This window comes from Vigna unguiculata, chromosome 6 (assembly GCF_004118075.2).
Source record: "Vigna unguiculata cultivar IT97K-499-35 chromosome 6, ASM411807v1, whole genome shotgun sequence".
Taxonomy (NCBI): Eukaryota; Viridiplantae; Streptophyta; class Magnoliopsida; order Fabales; family Fabaceae; genus Vigna; species Vigna unguiculata.
Window position 1 is genome coordinate 14,646,560 of NC_040284.1, and position 14,156 is coordinate 14,660,715.

The window sequence follows — 14,156 nt, forward strand, 5'->3', positions numbered from 1 at the left end:
AAAGACCTTGCATAAATTGGTTTCATCATCATTCATAATTAAAGATACAGAAATAATAAGAGTCATGGCGGTCACACATCATTCGATCAACATGATCCCTTCCATGTACTACTATATCATCCCTTTCTCTTTAATATGACCGTAAAACGAGAAGTCCATAATAGGTTCAAACATAATGTCATTTTTACAAAGCAATAACATAACATAATTTGTTTTCTTCATCATAATTTGCATGCATAAACATAAAGAAGAAAACACATATTACAAAAACTTATACATTAGGGAGCTCAAAGTGTCACATAAACATTAATAACATTAACATTCAATATTTAGCATTCACTAGTAGACATAATGGCCATATTATTTACCTGGCTAGCATATATTTTGGGCGGTAACCCTTTTGTTAAAGGGTCAGCAATCATAAGTGTGCTAATATGTTCTATTGACACTCTACGTTTCTGAATTTCTTCTTTAACGACAAAGTATTTCAACTCCATATGCTTAGCGCCATTGGAATACTTGTCATTTTTAGAAAAAAAGACTACTACGGAATTATCACAATAAATTTTTAGCGGCTTGGAAATACTATTGACTACTCTAAGTCCTGAAATAAAGTTCTGCAACCAATTAGCCTAAATTGTGGCCTCAAAGCATGCCACAAATTCAGCTTCCATGGTGGATGCATCAATGACAAACTGCTTCGCACTTTTCCATCAAATTGCTCTTCCGGCTAAAAGATACACATAACCAAATGTAGACTTTCTTGTATCCACACAACCGACAAAGTCTGAATCTGTATAACCTATCACCTCAAGGTGATGAGATTTTCTATAAGTAAGCATGTGATTCTTTGTTCCTTGTAGTTATCTTAAAACTTTCTTTGCAGCTTTCTAATGCTCCAATACTAGATTACTTTGGTATCTACCAAGCATACCAACTGCAAAGCTAATATCTGGCCTCGTACATGTTTGAGCATACATCAAACTCCAAACAACAGATGCATAAGGGATATTTTCCATCTATTTTTGTTCCAAATCATTCTTTTGACATTGCATGAGACTAAACTTGTCTCCTTTCTATATTGGAACGGGAGATGCTGAACTTTTATCCATTCTGAATCTCTCTAAAACATTATTAATATATGCATTCTGAGACAAACCTAACAGTCCTCTTGTGCAATTCATGCACATTCCACTTGTATTTCATGGTGTTGTAGTTCATTTGGAACGGACTATACTCAAACGGTAATGAGTTTAGAATTAACTGCACGAGAAAACGTTCATCCACTGCCATTCCTATATGTAAGACCCGAGAAAAATTAAATAATTTAATAAACACTTATTTAATAAATGTGGGTAGTATAAGCCTTTATGGCATTTAATGTTAATTGTTGTGACGTGGAACAGTACTAGCTCAAGTGGTTGAGAGTACTTAATTGTGTGAGAGGACTTGGGTTTGAGTCCTATGTATGCCAATTGTATGTTATTTTATTTTTATGTGCATTATCTTAAGGTTAAGAATGAATGTGAGCAGTGATAATGTAATCCTAAAATTATAGGAATTATCACGAAACATGAATTGGTTGAATGGTTGTGCATTAACTTTGTGACTCCATGGTTGTGTGTTCAAACCTTGTTGAGAACGAAATTGACTTGTTATTTTTGCTAATTTAATTATAGTATGAATGTGAGAGGGAGGGTAAACCCTAGAGACATTAGGCACAGCCAAGAGGATGGGCAAAACAACCTATAATGAGCTATGAAAGGCAATTATAAAAAATTAAAAAGCCTAGCAGAGGAAAATCAGGTTAGGGGAGCTTTATGCTTTGATTTTATGGTTATGAATGAATTACATGCTTTTATGATTATGTACCATAAATTTTTCGTGCTAAACCGGAAGTGAATTAGAGATGGGTTGTTTTTATGTGGTTTGGAAAGCATCTTATACTTTGGTATGAATATGATTGGGGGTTTGGTGTTGTATGACTGTTTATGTCCCTATCTCGAATTTTGGAAGTCAATTTAGGTTAAATCATGTTTATAAAATGTGTGCACTATTATGGATTGTTTGTCAACAATTGGGATGTGGTTTGGTATTGTTTCTGTGATTGGGATGTGATCATGTTTGTCAACAACAAGGATTCCATCTGCTAATTTCGCTCAGGCGAGCCAGGCTCGCCTAGGTGAAAGTTGCAGAGTTTGACCCTGATTCTGCTCGAGCCACTCGCTCAAGCGGAAGCCCAAGTTTTTGGGCAACATGTTAGCTCGCTCAGGCGAGTGCATCTCGTCTAAGCGAGAAATCGAGGATTGTGAGTCTTGGGTTGGGCATCTCACTCAAGCGAGAGGTTCTCGCTTAAGCGAGAACTCGTGCTTAGTTTTGCGTTGTGCTTAACTCGTCGCCTAGGCGAGAGTGTTGGCTTTAAGCGAAGGAGGGGCTCGCCCAAGCGAGATAGGCTCTCCTAAGCGAGACTTCGCAAGTGAGATACTGTAGCACGATCGTTCAAGCAAGAAAGATTAGCTTAGGTGAGACAAGCTTGGTCGCTCAAGCTAAGTCTTCTAGCCCAAGCAAAATTAGTGCAATTTGTTTGTGTAATACGCATTGATGTGAACGTGGATCAGGAGATGTGTGCCATGAGCGGGTAGGTTCATGGATGGGCGTTAACATGTGATGGTATGAGCGGAGAGGTTTATACCCAGTGACTCTCATGTGAGAATAGGACCGAGGTAGGTTCGTATGTTCCGTGCTCACATTTGAGAGATGTTACGTGCGGAGAGGTACGCAGCTGGTGGATCACATGTGTTGGACTACGGGCAGACAGGTCCGTAGAGTAGGACTACGAGCAGGGAGGTTCGTAGAGGCAGAACCATGAGCGGGCAGGTTCATGTGAACATCATGAATCCTGAGTCTATGGCTAACCTTGTTATGTGATTTGAATGTTGAAAAGCCTTAGGGTATTAAGAACTTGGCCAAGGTCTAATTTTAATAATATAGCTGGGCGTAATTATATGATTAAATTGATGTGTTTATTTTATTATTGAGCTCACCCTTTCATTTTGTGTGCTTGGCGATGATCGTGTAATTCTTTACACGGGAGTAGTTGATGATACAGGTGACGCTGCTAACACTTAAGATGGAGAGAGGGCCTAGCTTGGGTCGAAGCTAGGAGAGTTGAGGGAGTGTGAGAAAATCTTCAGGGTGATCGAGTGCACCGAGTCTTAAAAACTTACATTTGTCACTTTCATGTTGGTGACAGACGCAGAGTACTGGTGGATAGGGAGGCAACAACAGATGCAGACCTGGGAGGAGGAAGTGTCATGGGCAAATTTCAGAAAGAGGTTTTTAGAGAAATACTTCCTTGACAGTGTTAGGCATGAGCGCGAAGCTGAGTTCCTCACCCTACAGTAGGGGAACATGTTTGTACAGACGTATCTGGAACGATTTAAGTACCTGGCGAGGTTCTTCTCGCAGGTCGTCACTGAAGAATGGTGCTGTAGGAAATTTGAGAGAGGTTTAAGGCATGATTTGCGGCGATTCATCGTACCCTTGAGGGTCAGAGAGTTTCCCATCTTGGTCGAGTAGGCCAAGAGCGTAGAGCAGTTGGAGGTGGGGCCCAACAGAGTTAGTCGACCCCAAAAGTCCAGTGTTGAGGGCAAACAGTAGCGAAGCCCTACAGTAGACCCCAGTCTTCCTCGCAGAAGTTACGATGTTATAATTGTGGAGGAGACCACCTTAGGAGGAATTGTACTAAGCTGGCAGGTAGCGGAGGTAATAGTGCTAGCACTCGCAAGTGCTATGCTTGTGATCAGCCGGGACACTTTGTTAACAAGTGTCCTAATAAGAAGACTACTACAAGAGCACGACCACAGCCATCCTCGTCTGATAGGCCTAGAACAACAGGCCGAGTCTTTGCCTTGACCAGTACAGAGGTCGCCCAGTCAGGTAGTCTTATACTTGACTTTTGCTTATTCTGGGGTGACCAGGTGTTAGTGTTGTTTGATTCAGGAGCTTCACACTCTTCATATCTCACAACTGCGTGAAGAGGCTGGGATTGTCGACTCGCGATCTGGGATGCGAGTTAATACTCTCAACATCGGCATCTAGACAGGTTTCAACTAATTTTGCTGTGTTGGATGCTCGATTGAAGTGGAGGGTAGAAGGTGAACCTTTTGTGCTTGCCTTTAGAGGGACTGGTTGTCAAGCAATCATGTAGTCATTGATTGTGGACAATGCATGGTGGTGTTCCTAGAGTCAAAGGGAATTGAGTTGATCTCCACTCACAGAGCCTTGAAGGAGATTGAAGATGGAGCTACTTGTTTCATGATAGTGGCTCAAGGGGAAAAGAAGATCATAAAGAAAATATCAGAAGTATACCAGTAGTGGACGAGTATGCCGACGTGTTTCCCGATGAAATACCTGAATTGCCACCAAGCAAGGACATCGATTTCTCTATTGATTTAATCCTTAGAGCGAGTCCAGTGTCGGTCGCCCCTTACAGAATGGCACCAGCAGAACTAGCAGAGTTGACAAAGCAAATCGAGGATTTGAAAGAAAAGAAATTCATCAGACCTAGTGCATCACCATGGGGAGCGCCGGTGTTACTAATGAAGAAGAAGGATGGGAGTTCTCGGTTATGTGTAGACTACCCACAACTGAATAAACTAACGATAAAGAACAAGTACCCATTGCCAAGAATTAATAATCTACTGAACCAGTTGAGAGGGGCATGTGTATTCTCCAAGATTGACTTGAGGTCTGGATACCATCAGATCCTGGTCAAATCGGAAGACGTCCAGAAGACAGCATTCAGATCGAGATATGGACATTACGAGTATGTAGTAATGCCATTTGGAGTGACTAATGCTTCAGCAGTCTTCATGGATTATATGAACCAGATTTTCCGACCCTTTTTGGACAAATTTGTGGTGGTGTTTATAGATGATATTCTCATCTATTTCAGGAATAGGGAGGAGCACGCTAAGCATCTGAGCGTTGTATTGACAGTACTCAGAGAACATCAGCTCTATGTCAAGCTGTCTAAGTGCGAGTTCTGGTTAGAGGAGGTACAAATTCATGGGCATGTTATTTCCTCAAATGGTATTGCAGTGGATCCAAGCAAGATCGAAACAGTGCTGAAATGGGGAAAACCCTGTACTGTGACTAAGGTATAGAGTTTCTTGGGATTGGCTGGAAACTACAGGAGGTTTGTGAAGGGGTTCTTTAAAATGGTGAGTCCTTTGACTCGAATCACTAGAAAAGATCAACCATTCTCCTGGATAGAGAAGTTTGAAGAATGCTTTGAGGAGATGAAGAAGAGATTGACTACAGCCCCAGTACTAGCTATACCAGACACAAGTAAGAATTTTGAGGTGTATTGCGATGCGTCTTATCAAGGTTTGGGATGTGTACTAATGCAAGAGAAGAGGCCAATAGCCTATGCTTACAGGCAGTTGAAAGTTCATTAAAAGAACTACCCCACCCATGATTTAGAGTTGGCTGCGGTAGTGTTCACTCTTAAGACTTGGAGGCACTGCTTATATGGCTCCCAATTCCAGATTTTCAGCGATCACAAAAGCTTGAAATACATGTTTTACCAGAAGGAGTTGAATATAAGACAACGACGTTGGATGGAGTATCTTAAGGACTATCATTTTGAGTTACTTTACCATCTAGGTAAAGCAAATGCAGTGGCGGACGCCTTGAGCCGAAAGAGAATGCATGTGTCGGCAATGACGGTTAAAGAGCTGAAATTAATTGAGAAGCTCAGGGATATGAATCTAGGTATACAGCTGGAAGAGGGTTCTATCAGGTGTAGTGTGTGATGACGTTGACTAGTGACATCTTGGGAGTGATCCGAGATTAACAAAAGAAGGATGTTGAGCTGCAGCAGTTTGTGAGTTGGTTTGGTATTGAGAAGGGGAAGGATTACAGGATGGGATCAGATGGCATCCTGCGTTTTTGAGACAGGGTGTGTGTACCGGTAAATTGGAGGTTGCGGAAACAGATTTTAGAATAGGGTCACAAAAGTCCTCTTAGTATACATCCAGGTATGACTAAGATGTATAGGGACCTAAAACAGTCCTTCTGGTGGAACGGAATGAAGACTAGTGTTGCCGACTTTGTGGCATCATGCTCAGTGTGTCAAAAGGCAAAGATTGAACACTAGAGACCAGGTGGTACCTTGCAGCCACTGGACATTCAGCAATGGACATGGGATAATATCTCTATGGACTTCGTGACTCATTTGCCAAGATCTGCTAAAGGGCATGACTCAATCTGGGTAATTGTTGATAGGTTGACTAAGTGTGCCCATTTCTTGGCAATTAATTAGAATATGTCCATGGACAAGCTAGCCGAGTTGTATGTTAGAGAGCTAGTCAGATTGCATGGAGTGCCGACAAGCATCATATTTGACAGAGATCCGAGGTTTACTTCTCGCTTTTGGCAGTCTCTACAGGCATCTTTGGGGACTCAGTTGCGGATGAGTTATGCATATCATCCTCAGACTGATGGACAATCTGAGCAGACGATCCAGTCCTTGGAGGATCTACTACGGGCTTGTGTGTTTGATCATATGGAAAGTTAGAGTGAGATGCTTCCATTGGTGGAATTTACCTACAACAACAACTATCACTCTAGTATTGGTATGGCGCCATATGAGGCCTTGTATGGACGACGATGCAGAACTCCGCTATGTTGGAATCAGAATGGTGAGTTGCTGGTGTTGGGTCCAAAGTTCTTACAACAGACTTCTGAGAAAGTCAAGGCCATTCAGGAGAGAATGAACGCAACTTAGAGTAGGCAAAAGTCCTACGGAGATAAAAGGAGGAGGCCTTTGGAGTTAGAAGCAGGAGATCATGTGTTCCTCAGAGTCACACCAACTGCTGGTATTGGAAGGGCTATCAAATCAAGTAAGTTAACTTTGAGGTTTGTTGGGCCATATCAAATCTTAAGGAGGATCGATGCCACAACTTATGAAATTTATTTGCCACCGCATCTGGCGAGCCTACACAACGTATTTCACGTTTCACAGTTGAGGAAATATGTAGCAAACCCCTCGCATGTGCTGAAATCGGATGACATCCAGATCAGGAAGGATCTGATAGTGAATACCAGACCCACTAGAATTCTAGACTCTCAAGTGAAAAAATTGCAGGGAAAGGAGATCTGGACGGTGAAGGTCCTTTGGGATGAAATTACTCAGGAGATGACTTAGGAGATGGAGGATCGCATGAGGCAGTCCTATCCAAACTTGTTTTCTGGTAAGTCAGATTTTCGAGGACAAAAATCTTTTGATACGGGGAGTGTAAGATCCGAGAAAAATTAAATAATTAAATAAATACTTATTTAATAAATGCGGGTAGTATAAGCCTTTATGGCATTGAATGTCAATTGTTGTGATGTGGAAGAGTATTAGTTCAAGTGGTTGAGAGTACTTAATTGAGGGAGAGGACTTGGGTTTGAGTCCTATGTATGCCGATTATATGTTATTTTATTTTTGTGTGCACTATTTTAAGGTTAGGAATGAATGTGAGTAGTGATAATGTAATCCTAAAATTATAAGAATTATCACGAAACATGAATTGGTTGAATAGTTGTGCATTGACTTTGTGACTCTATGGTTGTGTGTTCAAACCTTGCTGAGAACAAAATTGACTTGTTATTTTTGCTAGTTTAATTATAGTCTGAATGTGAAAGGGTGGGTAAACCCTAGAGACATTGGGCACAGCCAAGAGGATGGGAAAAATAACCCATAATGAGCTATGAAAGGCAATTATAAAAAATTAAAAAGCCTTTTTCGTTTTTTTTTACCATTTACCATAATTAATGAGCATATAAAAGGGAAAAATTAGGCAAATAGAAGGGTTTTAGAGTCTGAAATCTAGAGTGTGGTAAGGAGCACGAGTTTTGGAGTGAAAAGTGAGTTAGAGGGAGTCAAGAGAGTTGAATTTGGAGGGTATCAAGGGAAGTCAATTTTTGGGGCAAGAAGAGCTATCACTCTTCATTGTTCTAAGCAGAGGAAAATCAGGTTAGGCGAGCTTTATGCTTTGATTTTATGGTTATGAATGAATTGCATGATTTTATGATTGTGTACCATGAATTTTTTGTGCTAAACCGGAAGTGAATTAGAGATGGGTTGTTTTGATGTGGTTTGGAAAGCATCTTATACTTTGGTATGAATATGATTGGGGGTTTGGTGCTGTATGACTGTTTATGTCCCAATCTCGAATTTTGGAAGTCAATTTGGATTAAACAATGTTTATAAAACGTGTGCACTATTGTGGATTGTTTGTCAACAATTGTGATTGGTTTGGCATTGTTTTTGTGATTGTGCATGCGTAAACAGGGATTTGATCTGCTAATTTCGCTCAGGCGAGCCTGGCTCGCCTAGGTGAAAGTTGTTAAGTTTTGACCCTGATTCTGCTCGAGCCTCTCGCTCAGTCGGAGGCCCAGGTTTTTGGGCGACATTTTATCTCGCTCAGGCGAGTGCATCTTGTCTTACCGAGAAATCGAGGATTGTGAGTCTTGGGTTGGGCATCTCGCTCAGGCGAGAGGTTCTCGCTTAAGCGAGAACTCGTGCTTAGTTTTGTGTTATGCTTAACTCGTCGCTTAGGCGGAGGAGGAGCTCGTCCAAGCGAGATAGGCTCGCCTAAGCGAGACTTCGCAAGTGAGATACTGTAGCATGCTCGTCCAAGCGAGAAAGATTAGCTTAAGCGAGATAGGCCTGGTCGCTCAAGCTAAGTCTTCTAGCTCAAGCGAGATTAATGCAGTTTGTGTGTGTAATACGTATTGATGTGAACGTGGATCAGGAGATGTTGTGCCATGATCAGGTAGGTTCATGGATGGTGGTTAACATGTGATGGTATGAGCGGAGAGGTTCATACCCAATGACTCTCATGTGAGGATACGAGCGAGGTAGGTTCATATGTTCCGTGCTCACATTTGAGAGATGCTGCGTGCGGGGAGGTACGTAACTGGTGGATCACATGTGTTGGACTACGGGCAGGCAGGTCCGTAGAGTAGGACTACGAGCGGGGAGGTTCGTAGAGGCAGGACCACGAGCGGGCAGATTCATGTGAGCATTATGAATCCTGAGTCCATGGCTAACCTTGTTATGTGATTTGAATGTTGAAAAGCCTTAGGGTATTAAGAACTTGGCCAAGGTATAATTTTAATAATATAGTTGGGCGTAATTATATGATTAAATTGATGTGTTTATTTTATTATTGAGCCCACCCTTTCATTTTGTGTGCTTGGCGATGATCGTGTAATTCTTTACACGAGAGCAGTTGATGATACAGGTGACGCCACTAAACACTTGAGACGGAGAGAGGGCCTAGCTTGGGTCGAAGCTAGGAAATTTGTTATGTCATTATTTCTTTATCAGATATCTTGGAACTTGTAATAAGTTTAATTACTCTAAGTTTATTTAAATTATGGTGTCCTGATTAATATTCTGAATTTTTCTCGCGGTTGGGAATACTAAAAATTATGTCGATTGTTTTTCCATATTGTTAATATTTATTTAATTAAGAAATTTTCCAGTAGGGATGTTACATTTGGTATCAGAGTAAAATTTTTAAGATTGTTGGAAACTATGGGGAGTGAGCTGATCGTGTTTCCTTTGTGAAACTATTGTGTGTTATTGATTGTTAAGAATTATTTGTTTCTCTTTTATATTTAGAGTTGTTTAATGTGAACAACTGAATTATGTGGCGTGCGCAGGCAATGGCTAATAGGAGACGCAGGAATAACGCTGGGGCTGATGAGATTGCCAATGCAATCCATAGGATGGTGGACGCGATGCAACTTATTACAGCGCACCGAGGGCGATGATTCCCCCTGTCAGACCAGTGACGATGGAGGACTTCATGCGTCACAAGTCGGCGAAATTTACAGGCAAAGCCACCCCAGACGAGGCAGATGCCTGGTTGAGGGAGTGTGAGAAGATCTTTAGGGTGATCGAGTGCACTGAGGCTCAGAAACTTACGTTTTCCACTTTCTTGTTGGTAACAAACGCAGAGTACTGGTGGATGGGGATGCAACAACATATGCAGACTCGGGAGGAGGAGGTGTCATGGGCAAATTTCAGAAAGAGGTTTTTAGAGAAATACTTCCCTGACAGTGCTAGGTAAGAGCGGAAAGCTGAGTTCCTCACCCTGCAGCAGGGGAACATGTATGTACAAGCATATGTGGAATGATTTGAGTACATGGCGAGGTTCTACTCGTAGGCCGTCACTGAAGAATGGCGCTGCAGGAAATTTGAGGGAGGTTTGAGGCATGAGTTGCGACAATTCATCGTACCCCTGAGGGTCAGAGAGTTTCCCATCTTGAGTAATTGAAATTAAATCTTTAATAATTTGAGATCACAAAAACTTTAAAATTTTGACCACTTTGCTGACTAACAAAATTTATCATACTTGATTTCAAATAAATAATTACACATTTAATTGCTATAAACTTTATATAACATTCTCATTAATTTTAATTTAACAATAACAAACATACATATTATTGCAAATTAAAATAAAATTATTCATATAATAAAAATTTTGTGCCATAAAAAGTTTGAAAATCATAATTTCAAATTTACGTTAGGATCAATATTCAAAGCATTCTATTCATATTTCGCGTCAAAGTGAAATTGCCCTCTCTTTAAAAACATCAAACTTTAAATTTCTTTAAATTCAAGAAGGTAACAATGGGTTTTATTTTATTTTTTATTTTAATGCATTCACGCAACACGAGACTAGATACTTTTTAATTCATAACAAAGGGAATGCATTTATTCAATTTACCAAAAGCAACCAACTCACTCATGTTCGTGCGTCAGTTTTCAAAAAAAAAAAAAACATTCACCTCCACTTTGCCACTTTAGGCTGATTGATATTTGATTTCCATTCACGTATACGTAGTTGCAATTGCACGACATTCATAAAATTGTATAACAAAACATACGATACCAATTTGCAATTAAAATTAATGCATACAATGGATGCAATTTTAGCAACGAAATTCAATTTTCGTTTCCAACCAATACATTCGCATTCAATTTTCTTTTTTTAATGCAGCGGACAACTTGAATAACCCTTAAAACTTTAATTAAGGTTCATAAAAAAATTAGAAACAAACATCATAAAAGGATAGACATCATAGGAGAATTATAAATTCTACAACCTGGCTCTAATACCACATGTAAAACAATTAAGGATTTTTAGAATTTAGGATACACGATAAAACATAATAGAGCACTAACCTTGATCCATAAGAAATCCTGTGAATATGCGGTCTTCAATTTGTATTCTTTTGTGTGCTAACCACCGTTTCTCAATCTATCTCTTTGCCTCTCTTTTCTCTTATTACACGTTCTTGATGGATTACTGTGAAAAAAACTTTATGACCAGAGACAGAACATTAATCCCTTCTATAAACCAACGTCCATCAAGTTAATTTTTATTTTATTTTATTATCACTTCTCATAATAAAAATCGATAAATCTTTAAATTTTATTAAATCACAATTGGGCCCATTATAATATTTCAAATAAGTCATTAATAAAATTAATTTGTCAATTAATTTTAACTTTAGTAATATTGAATTCTATCAACCCAAAGCATGACTTCAGTTCAATTATTTCTTTAGGCAGAAGTTGTATGGTACGGTTTTAGTGCAAATTTTGATAAACACAATTTCCGTAACTAATATTTAGGCTAATATAGTCAAATACAACTTTAATTTAATAATTTTTTTATAATTTCAGTGTGATTTACTTTTGGATCAAGTTGTCTTCAATCAATATAATTTCAACATCATTAAAAAAAGTCATTTTTTTCTTCTACGACTTTATCTTTAAAATTTGTAAATAAATTTCATGACTTCTTGAAAATAAAATTTTGACAAACAAATTTTTAACAAAATTGATAAAATTACTGAATATAATAATTTATTTTTATGAAAGTTACAAAAATAAAAAGTAATAAAATTTTAAAATTATTTTTACTAAAAATAATTATTTGTTATGTGAAACCAAACTTTTTCAAAATATCATCTTCTTTCTAATAAATCTGTAATTTTAAAACTAAATTAATCCACTTATAAAACACCCTCTCTCTAGGTTTGTGAATTTTGGAACCCACTCCACCGACAAGACAAAATTGAATTTTCGACCAAACACGTTTTCAATTTTATTTCTCCATCTACCATATAGCATGTTGTATTTTATATTTACTGAAATAATATATGTAAAAAATATACTTATAAAATTTTATGAGTTATTTTTATTAATATAAATATGTTTTTAATTAATTGACGTGAATTTAGATTTTTTATGCTCCTACATGTTTAATCTCTAAATTTTAAAAATAAACAGATATACTTGTTTAATCCAATTAAACACTTCTGTTATATTAATTTTTTTAATATATTAAAAAATATTTAAGATTAATATTTAAAATTATTTTTACCATTTAATATATTTTAATTAAAATATCGATATAACATATAAAAAAATTAATTAATTTATTAATTTTTAAAGTTTAAAAACTAAAATATATTAAAATTTAAAAAATATAATTTAACGTTCAAATTTAGGAATTATAGACATTTTTTTAATTGTTCTAACACATTCCAATGAATCATAATTAAAGAAAATACATGTTATCGATATGATGACGTAAAATTTACGAGTTCAAATTTTTTATTAATTTTATTAATATTTTTAATATTTTTAATATATTTTAAAATATTTAAAATTAGTAATAATTGATGTATTATAAAAACACAATAAAATAAGAGAGAATTCAAATTCAAAATTTACTATAATTGAATGAAAATTCGTACTAACTGAAATTAAAATATTATGCCACAAAAGATAACTGTTACGTTCAATAATTCAATGTCCATCCTATCTCATTCAACTACCTCATTCTCTGAGTTGTTGCTGCCATAATTACTGGTTTAAAACTGTTTGGAGAATGCTTCATGATTAATAGTTCACATCGAATAAGAGTATTGAGAATGAAATGGATGAGTCTCACACTTATCATTTTGATCAGGTATTAACATTACAATTTTTTATTTTATATTTTATGAAGTACATTTTGCAGGTTTTTTATACAAAAAATTATATAAAAAATATTTTTTTATTCTCAGTTATATTTTTTCCTATTTTTTTCAGTTATATTTTTACAAAAAAATTATTGCAAGTATATATATTATTTTCATTTATATTTTTACAAAACATCCGTAAGAAATTTTCTATTTAAAATATATATTTTTATTCTCATATTATTTTTAAATAACAAAACACTTTATAAATGATTTATTTTGTCAATATTAATACATAAAAAAATATGAAATTAGTACTTAAAATAAATAAAGAAAAAAAATCTTTTAATCAAGTTTTTTAATTTTTAATTATATAGTTAATAAATTAAAAGCTTACTGATTATAATATTAAAAAGATGGTAGTGTCCAAAATTCCAATTTCAAGACAATGCAATATTCCAAGATTGCAAATTCTTGGAAACGCAGGACATATTCTCTAATGAACTGGATTGACATTATTATAAAGATTGTTACATCAAAGGCGCACTTGATTTTATCTTCGAAAATACTTTGGTTAGAATTTTCTCTCCAAAATTTTACAGCAGCTATGATCTTGAAACAGTGTTGTTAAACAAAGGATTTGTACTACGGTCTTAATATGAATTTAATTTAGGGTTACATATATTTTTTTTCTTGAATTATAAATGAAATATTTATAAAATTTTAGCATGGTACAGGAAATTTTTTGACTAATAATCAGTTTCAGTGACACAAAATAATTAGTCACTATATAGTGACTAATTTAGGTACCAATTTAAAAATAAAAAATTATTAATAACTAAAATAGTTTTAAAATATTATAAATAGTCTCTAAATTGATAATGAAAATAACTTTTATTATAAATTGGTTTCTAAATTGGTTACTAACATTAGCTATCAAGGTTTTGACTACCAAAATAATTGGTTACTAAATTGATCAATAACATTAGCTACTAATGTTTGACTATCCAAATAATTGATCTCTAAATTAATCTCTAATTAGGAAATTGGTCCCTAACGTAACTTTTGTTACTAAAATTTATTATTATTTAAAAATTTTCTTGTAGATGTAC